Below are 9,891 nucleotides of genomic sequence, written 5' to 3'. Positions count from 1 at the left end.
GCACGAACCGACCGCCCCCGTGCCCGAAGATGGAGATAGCGAAAGAAGATAAGTTTCAGCTGCCGGCTACCAACCAAGCTGGCAGCCGACAGCCGAAAGCCGGCAAAGGGAAGGAAACACAGAGGCACTCACCCGACAAGCCGCGATCAAGCGCGCCAATCCCCTCCGTCCAGCGCTTGGCGGTGGCAGTCAGCTCCGTGGACTTGGTGGAGACTTCCTCCTGAAGCGCAAGCCGCTGCCGCTCCACTTCGTCCCGCCCGCTCGCTCAGCTCCGCCAGCTTCTCCTCCCCATCCTTCTTAAGAGCAGCAAGCTCCTTAAGGTGGTTCTCGCTCCAGCCGGCGCAGCCGCGCGCCTCCCGATCAGCCAGTTTAAGCTTGCGGGCGGCGGATCGGCCCGCCTCCTCGCTCACAGCGCATTGGTCGCGAGCGGCTCGGAGATCCGACTCCAGCCGTGGGACCTTGGCGGCTTCAACTACGAGTCGGCCAGAAAGAAATGTCAGCCAACCAAGATTAGAAAGAAAACAAGACATCAAGTCGAAAGAAGCATAGAGCTCACCCTTGGCGGCTTCTAGCTCGCGGGCCAAGACGGCCTTGTCCAGCTTGGCCTTGTGGTAGTGGGTCACGGCACGGTTGTGACGAGTGGTGCGCCGATCCGCCACAGCCTAGGGAAGAAGGGGGAAAGTTAGTCAATCAAGCGAAACCCGTGCCGGCTCCAAGCAGCCGGCCCATGCCTCTGAGGGCTACCAGGATGATAATCAGATCAAGAACAGTCGAAGCTTACCTTGCTGGCTTCCTCCACCTTGGCGACGCCGCCCGCGGCCCCGGTTGCCATGGCCTTGAGGTTGGCCTCGCAGCCGGAGAAGAACATCTCCACCGACGCTTGGCCGGGATTCCTCCCGGCCGGTCACCTCGTAGGAGTCGGCGCGGAGCCACGCCTCGCTCCATGGTGGCAGCCGAGCCGAGGCCGGAGTCGGAGGCGGACGGCACCCGAAGAAGAAGTGCGCCCTTGGCCACGTGCGAGCCTTGCGGTGACGCCGTTGGAGTCCCCATCCTCACCAGCGCGCGCGAGTCGGCGCCCTCCGTGCGCACCGGCTCGTCGCTTGCCGGCTCCCGTCGAGCCGGCTCCTCCGTCGTCGGCCGCGGTGGCGGCATCGCTCCGGGCGCAGCAGATGGCCCAGCCGGCCCGGGCGCGCTCCGGCGCCCGAGGTGCCTCCTCCGGACTTTCGTCCAAAGCACCACCACGCTCGGCCTCGGCTCCGGCTCCGATCGTGGGCGGCGCAGCCCTCCCGGCTCCGGTTCCGGCCGCAGGCGGTGCGGAGCTGCCGGCTCCGGTTCCGGCCGATGGCGGCATTCCCGCACCAGCCCCGGCGAGCCGGGCCAAGAGGACGAGTCCGGCCCGGGAACATGTCGTCCGGCCGTCGCCCGGCGAGCCGGCCCAGCCCGCGTGCCGCGATCGCGCCGAGGCCGGCGGCACGGCGAAGGAAGGCGCCCCGCGGCAGGCGGCGGCGGTGTAGATGCGCGCGAGGAAGGCTGCGGCGTCCGCTCCCTCTCGTCGGCGGGGAAGCGGCGACACAACGCGCGGAGCCTCGCCGGGAGCCGCCGCCCGGGCAAACTTGATAGGGGCCCTAGCCGGATAAACAGAGAGATAGTAAGCACAAAAGTAAGGAAAGAAAAGGAATCAAACAAGAAAAAGAGAGAAAGAACTCACCCGGCCTTCTCCGGGACCATCTTCGGCTGCAGCCGGCGCTGCTTCTTCGCCTTCGCCTCCAAGGCGGCGGTGGAGCCGGCTCGCTTCGTGCCCTTGGGCGCCGAAGTCGCCGTGGTGCTTGGCGGCCTCGCACGCAGAGGCACGGCAGCTATGGGCCCCGTGCCAGACGTCGCCGGCTCCACCTCCTCCTCCTCGCCGCTCCGGTGAAGGGGGCGGATTGTGCTCCCTTGGCCGCCTAGATCGGCGCCTGCGGCAGGTCGTCGTCGCCGGCATGCTCGCCGGCTTGGTCAGCCGGATCGACGAGATCCGGCGTCCACCTCTTCGTCGCCAAGTCGCCGTCCTCGGCGTTCTGGCGCTCAAAAAGCTAGAAAGATGGAAAAAACATGAACATATGACAAGCCGGAAGTCGGCAGAAGAAAAGGAAGTCGGCCTCGCAGCCGCAAGCCGGAAAATGGCGGAGACATGAGACTTACCCGCGCCGGCGGATGCTCCCTGTCGCGAGGCGCCAGCCCGTAGCTCCAGCTCTCCGTCATGTTCGCCTTGGTGATGTGGTTCACCCGGCTGGCCACCTGGGCCTTGTTGAGCGGCGCTTTGGACGTCCGGTTCGGGTCGAACCGGCCGGACATGTGCCCGATCTTGTGGGAGCGCATCTGGAGCGGCAGCACGCGGCGCTCGGCGATGGTGCAGAGGAGATCCTCGGCAGTCAGCCCGCCTATCGTGGCTGTCGCCAGGAAGTCCCACAAAGAGGTTCACCTCGGCGTTCGGATCCGTCGAGCGAGCGTTGTGGCTCCAGCTTGATCCGGCCGACCGGAGGAGCCGGGTTGAACTCCGGCAAATTGATCCGGTCGACGAGCGCCCGTCGTTGCGCACGTAGAAGAATGACATCCGCCAATTCTTCACCGAGTCGACGGTGGGGATTTTGGGGAAAGGCGTACCGGGCCGGGTGTAGATCGAGGCGGCGCCACAGGCCCGCAGTGGCCGTCGCGTGGTTTGGGCCTTCAAGTAGAAGAGCCGGCTCCGTGAGTCGATGTCGGGCCACAGGCCGGCGTAAGCCTCCATGAACGCGACGTAGCAGCTCAGGAGGACGCACGCGTTGGCCGGCAGGTGGTGCGGCTGAAGGCCGAAATGGTCGAGGAACCGCCGGAAGAAGGTTGAAGCCGGCAGGCCCAGCCCGCGGGTCGAGATGCGCGCCGAAAACGACGCGCTCGCCGGGCTCCGGCTTGGGCTCCGTCTCCTTGCCGTGCTCCCGCGTGATCACCCCCGCGGGATCCGCCGGAGGCGCACCAGGCGCTCGATGTCGTCCTCCCGCATGTAGGAGCCCCTCCAAGATCCGCTGGGGGACGCCATTGACGAGGCCGAAGAAGAAGAAGACGACCACGAAAGGTGGAACGGCGAGGAGGAACCTTGCGACCGCGGCGGCGACAGCGGCGGCTGAGGACGCTCCGTCGAGACGCGCGGCCCCGTGACGCCGGATTGATGGAGCGGCGGCGGCGGAACGGTGGAGTTTCGGTCGCCGGAGTTCGCCAGCGGAAGACGTTCGCCGGAGCAGCGAAGAGCTTGGGCGCGCGGAGAGCGACGGAGGCAAGGGCGCGAGGAAGAAGAAGTGTGCAAGTGCCGCCTCGGTACCCTCCCCCCGCGGCATTTATAGCCGACCGCGGCGGGCAAGTTGGCCTCCACGTGGCGATCGTGGGCCACGTCTCCGGATTTCCTGCGCAGCAACTCCCCCACGATCGCTACGGTTATCAGAAACGGCCACACCACGTCGCCCACGACCGCACCGGATCCGGAGGGACATTGATGTGACCAGACGAACCGACGGCCAGGCCAGGCGTCGGACCGACCAAGTCCGGGCGTTGGACCCGAGGCGGCGGAGACTCCGGCGCGCAGCAAGCCGGAGCCGGACGAAAAGTTCCACTCGAACTAAAACTCTTCGAGCAAGGCGGAGGCGCCATCAAATCTTGCAAGAAAGCAAAAACTATACAAGTGTAAAAAGCGGCCGGCTAGAAGCAGCCGGCAAGAACGAGCCGGATGAGGGCGCAGCCGGCTAAAAGGAAGTCCTCAGTCGGCCCCTCCAAGTGCCGTCAAATATATTCATGAAGCCAGGAAAACCTGCCTAGGTCCTTCTAAACGCAGGACCTTGCCAGCTTCGGGGGCTAATGTCGGGGGAAGACCCCGGGTAGGGCAATGGACGCGGAGCAGCCGGCTGGCCACCGGCCGGCTCGCGGCAAAGGCCGGCTGAGGAGCAGCCGGCCGGCGCCGTGGCCGGCTGGTCCGAAGCCGGCCGGCTCTAGGTCCTAGTCGGCCTAGCTACGGCCGCCAATGCTGTAGTTGGGCCGGCTTCTACAAGCCATATCCGATCGGGGGTCCGTACCTCGGACCGACTCGAGGCCGGCGAGTCTTGCACGGGAAGGAACCGGGTTGGTGATCCGGGTTCCCAAAGTCCACGCTCGACTTCATCTTCCGTAAAGCGCGGGGCACTGTGGAGCAATAGTGCCACGCGCCGGACAGGCCATCATGGCTTACGACGCGCCGTACATGCTACAGTGGCTGACGGCGACAGAGACACTTCCTCTCCATACCGCTGACCTGAGCAGCCGGATGGGACAGGCCACGACGCCTCAACGGCTCCTGACGTCACCGCCTCGGGAAGGAGCGGAAGCCGAAGCCGGCCAAGCCGGCCAGTAGAATATAGGGTCTTATATGTAAAGTGCCGGTGCCTATATAAGCCGCACTACCCCTCTCGTGCAGGGGACGATCAAACACTTATTGCTTTCATCTACCTACAGCGCTGCCCTGTGAGAGAGACCATCGTCTCCTTTAGCCTCTCAGGGCCAGCCGGATACAGCTCTAGGAGCACCATTGTACTGTGTGATCACCTTATACACTCATAGCAGGAGTAGAGGTTTTACCTCCACGCGAGGGCCTCGAACCTGGGTACGTCGCCGTGTCGCTCGTGCCCAAACCCGCTTCCGGATACCGCCGTGAGATCTCTCAGGAGCCCCTTCGATTAGCCACCCTATGGCATATGCCGTGACGATACCACGACAACATATGTGCCGGCCCGCAAAATCCTAAAGCGCCTATTACGCCGGCATATAAACAACAACTAAACGGGCTGGCCCACTTACTTATTGGGCCAGCCCACTTGATTTACTGTGGACATTGGGCCGGCCCACTTGCTTTAAGGTGGACCCCACCCACTACTGGGCCGCCCCACTAACTAGTTGGGCCAGCCCAATTGCTTTTGTGGTGGACCCCACATACTAAATGGGCCGGCCCTTTAAGACGAAAGTGGGACCCACATGTGTTTTTGGCCCGGCCCACTACCGTGTTGGGCCGCCCACTTGCTATATGGTGGACCCCACATACAAAATGGCCGGCCCTTTAACAGGAAAGTGGGACCCACCTGTGTTTTGGCCCGGCCCACTAGCATGTTGGGCCGGCCCACTTGCTATATGGTGGACCCCACATACTAAATGGGCCGGCCCTTTAACAGGAAAGTGGGACCCACCGGTGTTTTGGCCCGGCCAACTATCTTGTTGGGCCGGCCCACTTGCTATATGGTGGACCCCACATACTAAATGGGCCAGCCCTTTAGCCGGAAAGTGGGACCCACTGTGTTTTTGGCCCGACCCACTATCTTGTTGGGCCGAGCCCACTTGCTATATGGTGGACCCCACATACTAAATGGGCCGGCCTTTTAACAGGAAAGTGGGACCCACCGGTGCTTTTGGCCCGGCCATCGGCTTGTTGGGCCGGCCCATTTGATCTAATGTGGACCCCACGTACTAAATGGGCCGGCCGATAGCGGAGAGTGGGACCCACATGCTAATTGGGCCGGCCCACTAACTTCTTGGGCCGGCCCGGTTGCTTTAATGTGGACCCCACTTTGTAAATGGGCCGGCCCGATAACGAGAAAGTGGGTCCCACATGTCTTGTGGGCCGGCCCTTTTGCTCATTGACCGGTCAAACGAGTGCATTCGGCCGGCCCACATGCTTAGTGGGCCGGCCCATTAAAGTTTTGACTAGTCAACCTTAGAGGTTAGGCCCGCCCACGTAACTAATGGACCGACCCAGCTATATAGTTGACCGGTCAAATTAAGTCAGCTGGCCCGGCCCGCAAACTTAATGGGCCGGCCGCTTAAGACGTGGCGAGCCTCGTGTGGGCCTACCATCTACCACGGGGTTTCAGCCGGTTAACGCCGTTAGCCGCCGGTTAACGGCGTCACCACGTGTCGGTTGCATGACGTCGGCAGATCAACGGGCTCCGGAAACACTTGCGCAACGGTCCGATTTTCCGTGGCGGAAGGGCGCCCAAGCGCGACGGACCGAAAAAACGTCGTTGGACTTTGCCTGACGCAGTTTCCACAACATAACCCATATCGTCGGGTTAGGCCCATAGGCGACGAAAAATACCCCTTAGCAGACGATTTTGAGACGTTGTCTATCAGAACTTTTCTTGTAGTGTGGGCAGCAGCATCATCAGAACTAACACCAGAAAATTGCTCTCGCATAACAAGATTCAGTAAAGCAGGTTTAATTTCAAAGAATTCTGCTGTAGTAGCAGGTGGAGCAATAGGTGTGCATAGGAAATCATTATTATTTGTGCTAGTGAAGTCACACAACTTAGTATTTTTAGGAGTACCCATTTTAGCAGTAGTAAATAAAGCAAACTAAATAAAGTAAATGCAAGTAACTAATTTTTTTGTGTTTTTGATATAGAGTGCAAGACAGTAAATAAAGTAAAGCTAGCAACTAATTGTTTTGTGTTTTGATATAATGCAGCAAACAAGAAAGTAAATAAAATAAAGCAAGACAAAAACAAAGTAAAGAGATTGGATTGTGGAGACTCCCCTTGCGGCGTGTCTTGATCTCCCCGGCAACGGCGCCGGAAAAAGAGCTTGATACGCGTACGGCACGCGTCCGTTGGGAACCCCAAGAGGCAGGTGTGATGCGTACGGCGGCAAGTTTTCCCTCGATAAGAAACCAAGGTTTATCGAACCAGTAGGAGCCAAGAAGCACGTTGAAGGTTGATGACGGCGGGATGTAGTGCGGCGCAACACCGGGGATTCAGCGCCAACGTGGAACTCGCACAACACAACCAAAGTACTTTGCCCCAACGAAACGGTGAGGTTGTCAATCTCACCGAAGCTTGCTGTAACAAAGGATTAGATGTATAGTGTGGATGATGATTGTTTGCAAAAAACGATAGAACAAGTATTGCGATAGATTGTATTCGATGTAAAAGAATGGACCGGGGTCCACAGTTCACTAGAGGTGTCTCTCCCATAAGATAAATAGCATGTTGGGTGAACAAATTACGGTTGGGCAATTGACAAATAGAGAGGACATGACCATGCACATACATGATATGATGAGTATAGTGAGATTTAATTGGGCATTACGACAAAGTACATAGACCGCTATCCGACATGCATCTATGCCTAAAAAGTCCACCTTCGGGTTATCATCCGAACCCCTTCCGGTATTAAGTTGCAAACAACGAGACAATTGCATTAAGTATGGTGCGTAATGTAATCAATAACTACATCCTCGGACATAGCATCAATGTTTTATCCCTAGTGGGAACAGACACATCCAAAACCTTAGAACTTTACATCACTTGTCCCGGATTTAATGGAGGCATGAACCCACTATCGAGCATAAATACTCCCTCTTGGAGTTAAGAGTAAAAACTTGGCCGAGCCTCTACTAATAACGGAGAGCATGCAAGATCATAAACAACACATAGGTAATAGATTGATAATCAACATAACATAGTATTCTCTATCCATCGGATCCCAACAAACACAATATATAGCATTACAGATAGATGATCTTGATCATGTTAGGCAGCTCACAAGATCCGACAATGAAGCACATAAGGAGAAGACGACCATCTAGCTACTGCTATGGACCCATAGTCCAGGGGAACTACTCACTCATCACTCCGGAGGCGACCATGGCGGTGAAGAGTCCTCCGGGAGATGATTCCCCTCTCCGGCAGGGGTGCGGAGGCGATCTCTCGAATCCCCGAGATGGGATTGGCGGCGGCGTCCCTGGAAGGTTTTCCGTATCGTGGCTCTCGGTACTGGGGGTTTCGCGACGAAGACTATATGTAGGCGGAAGGGCAGGTCAGGGGCCACACGAGGGCCCCACACAACAGGCCGGCGCGGCCAAGGCTTGGGCCGCGCCGCCCTAGTGTGGCGCCACCTCGTGGCCCCACTTCGTAAGTCCTCCGGTCTTCCGGAAGCTTCGTGGAAAAATAGGCCCCCAGGCGTTGATTTCGTCCAATTCCGAGAATATTTCCTTACTAGGATTTCTGAAACCAAAAACAGCGAGAAAACGACAAGCGGCTCTTCGGCATCTCGTTAATAGGTTAGTGCCGGAAAATGCATAAATATGACATAAAGTATGCATAAAACATGTAGATATCATCAATAATGTGGCATGGAACATAATAAATTATTGATACGTCGGAGACGTATCAGTAACATAAGTGATAACAAGATATAACACTACTAGGAAAATGCTTATTGTCGGCGCACCAAAAAAGGCTATTGCCGGCGCACTAGAGCCCACCAGTGGGAACAGGCCGGTGGTAATAGCTTATCGCCGGTGCACTAGTTGGTGCGTCTGTGGTAATAGCTTATCACTGGTGCACCTCGCGTTATCCCCGGCGCACATGTCTAGTGCGCCGGCGGTAAGTTATACAAGGAAACAAAAAAATCAAATCTAGATCTAGCTCGTCAACCATGGATGTCGTCTCTACGCCGGTGTAGAAGGTGCAGGAGGATGCCGGAAGATCCTGAGGTTGCCATGCCAGAGTAGGAGGACGAGGAGGAGTAGGCCGGAGGTGGAGGAGCCCGGAGGAGGTGGAGGAGGCCAGAGGACGTCGAGGAGGCCGGAGGTGGTGGAGGAGGCCAGAGGATGTCGTGGTTTTTGGTGCAGGAGGAGGCCACGCAGATGAGTAGGTCGCCGAAGTAGCTTGCTGCAGCAGCCGGAGAAGGCTGTCAGTGTAGAAGAGGAGGAGGAAAAGAGAAGGAAAGGGGCAAAGTGAGGACCGTGGGCTGGTTTGGAGTATATATAGCATAGGTTACCGCCGGAGAACCAAATATGATGGTGCGCTGAAAGTGCATGGAGCCCCCATGTGTGGTTTTGGTAATTAATGACAATCCCTAAGGACTAATGTTTGCATTGAGTTATATTTGTAGGAGTTGTCCATAGGAAATGCTTGAACCATATGTTGGCTTCAAGATTGCAATAAGAAGCAAATGAAGAAGATCAAGTGTTAAGTATGTCTTGAAGATGAAGATGAAGTGAGCTCTCAAGGTTAACTTCAAGACATCAACGAAATGAAGTGCAAGTTCAAGATGAGCCAACTCGAAGAGATCATAAGCTTGAAGCTTTCCATGAAAAATTGAAGTGCAAGTTCAAGATGAGCCAACTCGAAGAGATCATAAGCTTGAAGCTTGCCATGAAGAAATGAAGTGTAAGTTCAAGATGAGCCATCTCGAAGAGATCCTTTACTTGACTCTTGCCATCCATATGGTGATCATGGATATGTGAAGATGCGCCGAAGAAGAAGCTCTCCCATGGTGGATTATGGGGGAGCAATCCATATGGTGTTCATGGATATATAAAGATGCACCGAACAAGAAGCTCTCCCATGATGGATTATGGGGGAGCAATCCACAAGACTTCATCAAGCAAGCACAATCAAGAAAGGTGTTCCATCTTGTTGCGGTCAAGACCGTCATCATCAAGCTCAAGTGGAATGTGCAAGGTTAAGGTTTGCTCTTGATAGGTTTCTTTCTCACCGGTCTCATAGTGTAGTTGGAGACCGGTTTATATGTTTTAGAGCTTGTGCTTATTCTCATGACAAGCTCTAGTTCATCGAAAATGGATTTTGCATAGATCACTTGTTGCGTTTTCAAGTTTGGTGATTTTCTCGGTTTCTCATGTTGAGGTGTTGCACCTCTAAAAATAATAGAAAATCATCCCCCGCTAGTTTCCATATTTTGTTGGGTAGCTCTTGTCGTCCTCTTTCCAACAAAATTGGTTTCACTCAATTCAGAGCTACCAATCTTAAGTTTTGGAGTTTACAAGTTTGCCTAGGCCAGATAATCCGGGCCGGATATTTGCACAAATATCCGGCCCCCGAAAAACGGCTAAGGACTTTT

This window comes from Lolium rigidum, chromosome 7, assembly GCF_022539505.1.
Source record: "Lolium rigidum isolate FL_2022 chromosome 7, APGP_CSIRO_Lrig_0.1, whole genome shotgun sequence".
Classification (NCBI taxonomy): domain Eukaryota; kingdom Viridiplantae; phylum Streptophyta; class Magnoliopsida; order Poales; family Poaceae; genus Lolium; species Lolium rigidum.
Note: the sequence above shows the minus strand (reverse complement) of the source record.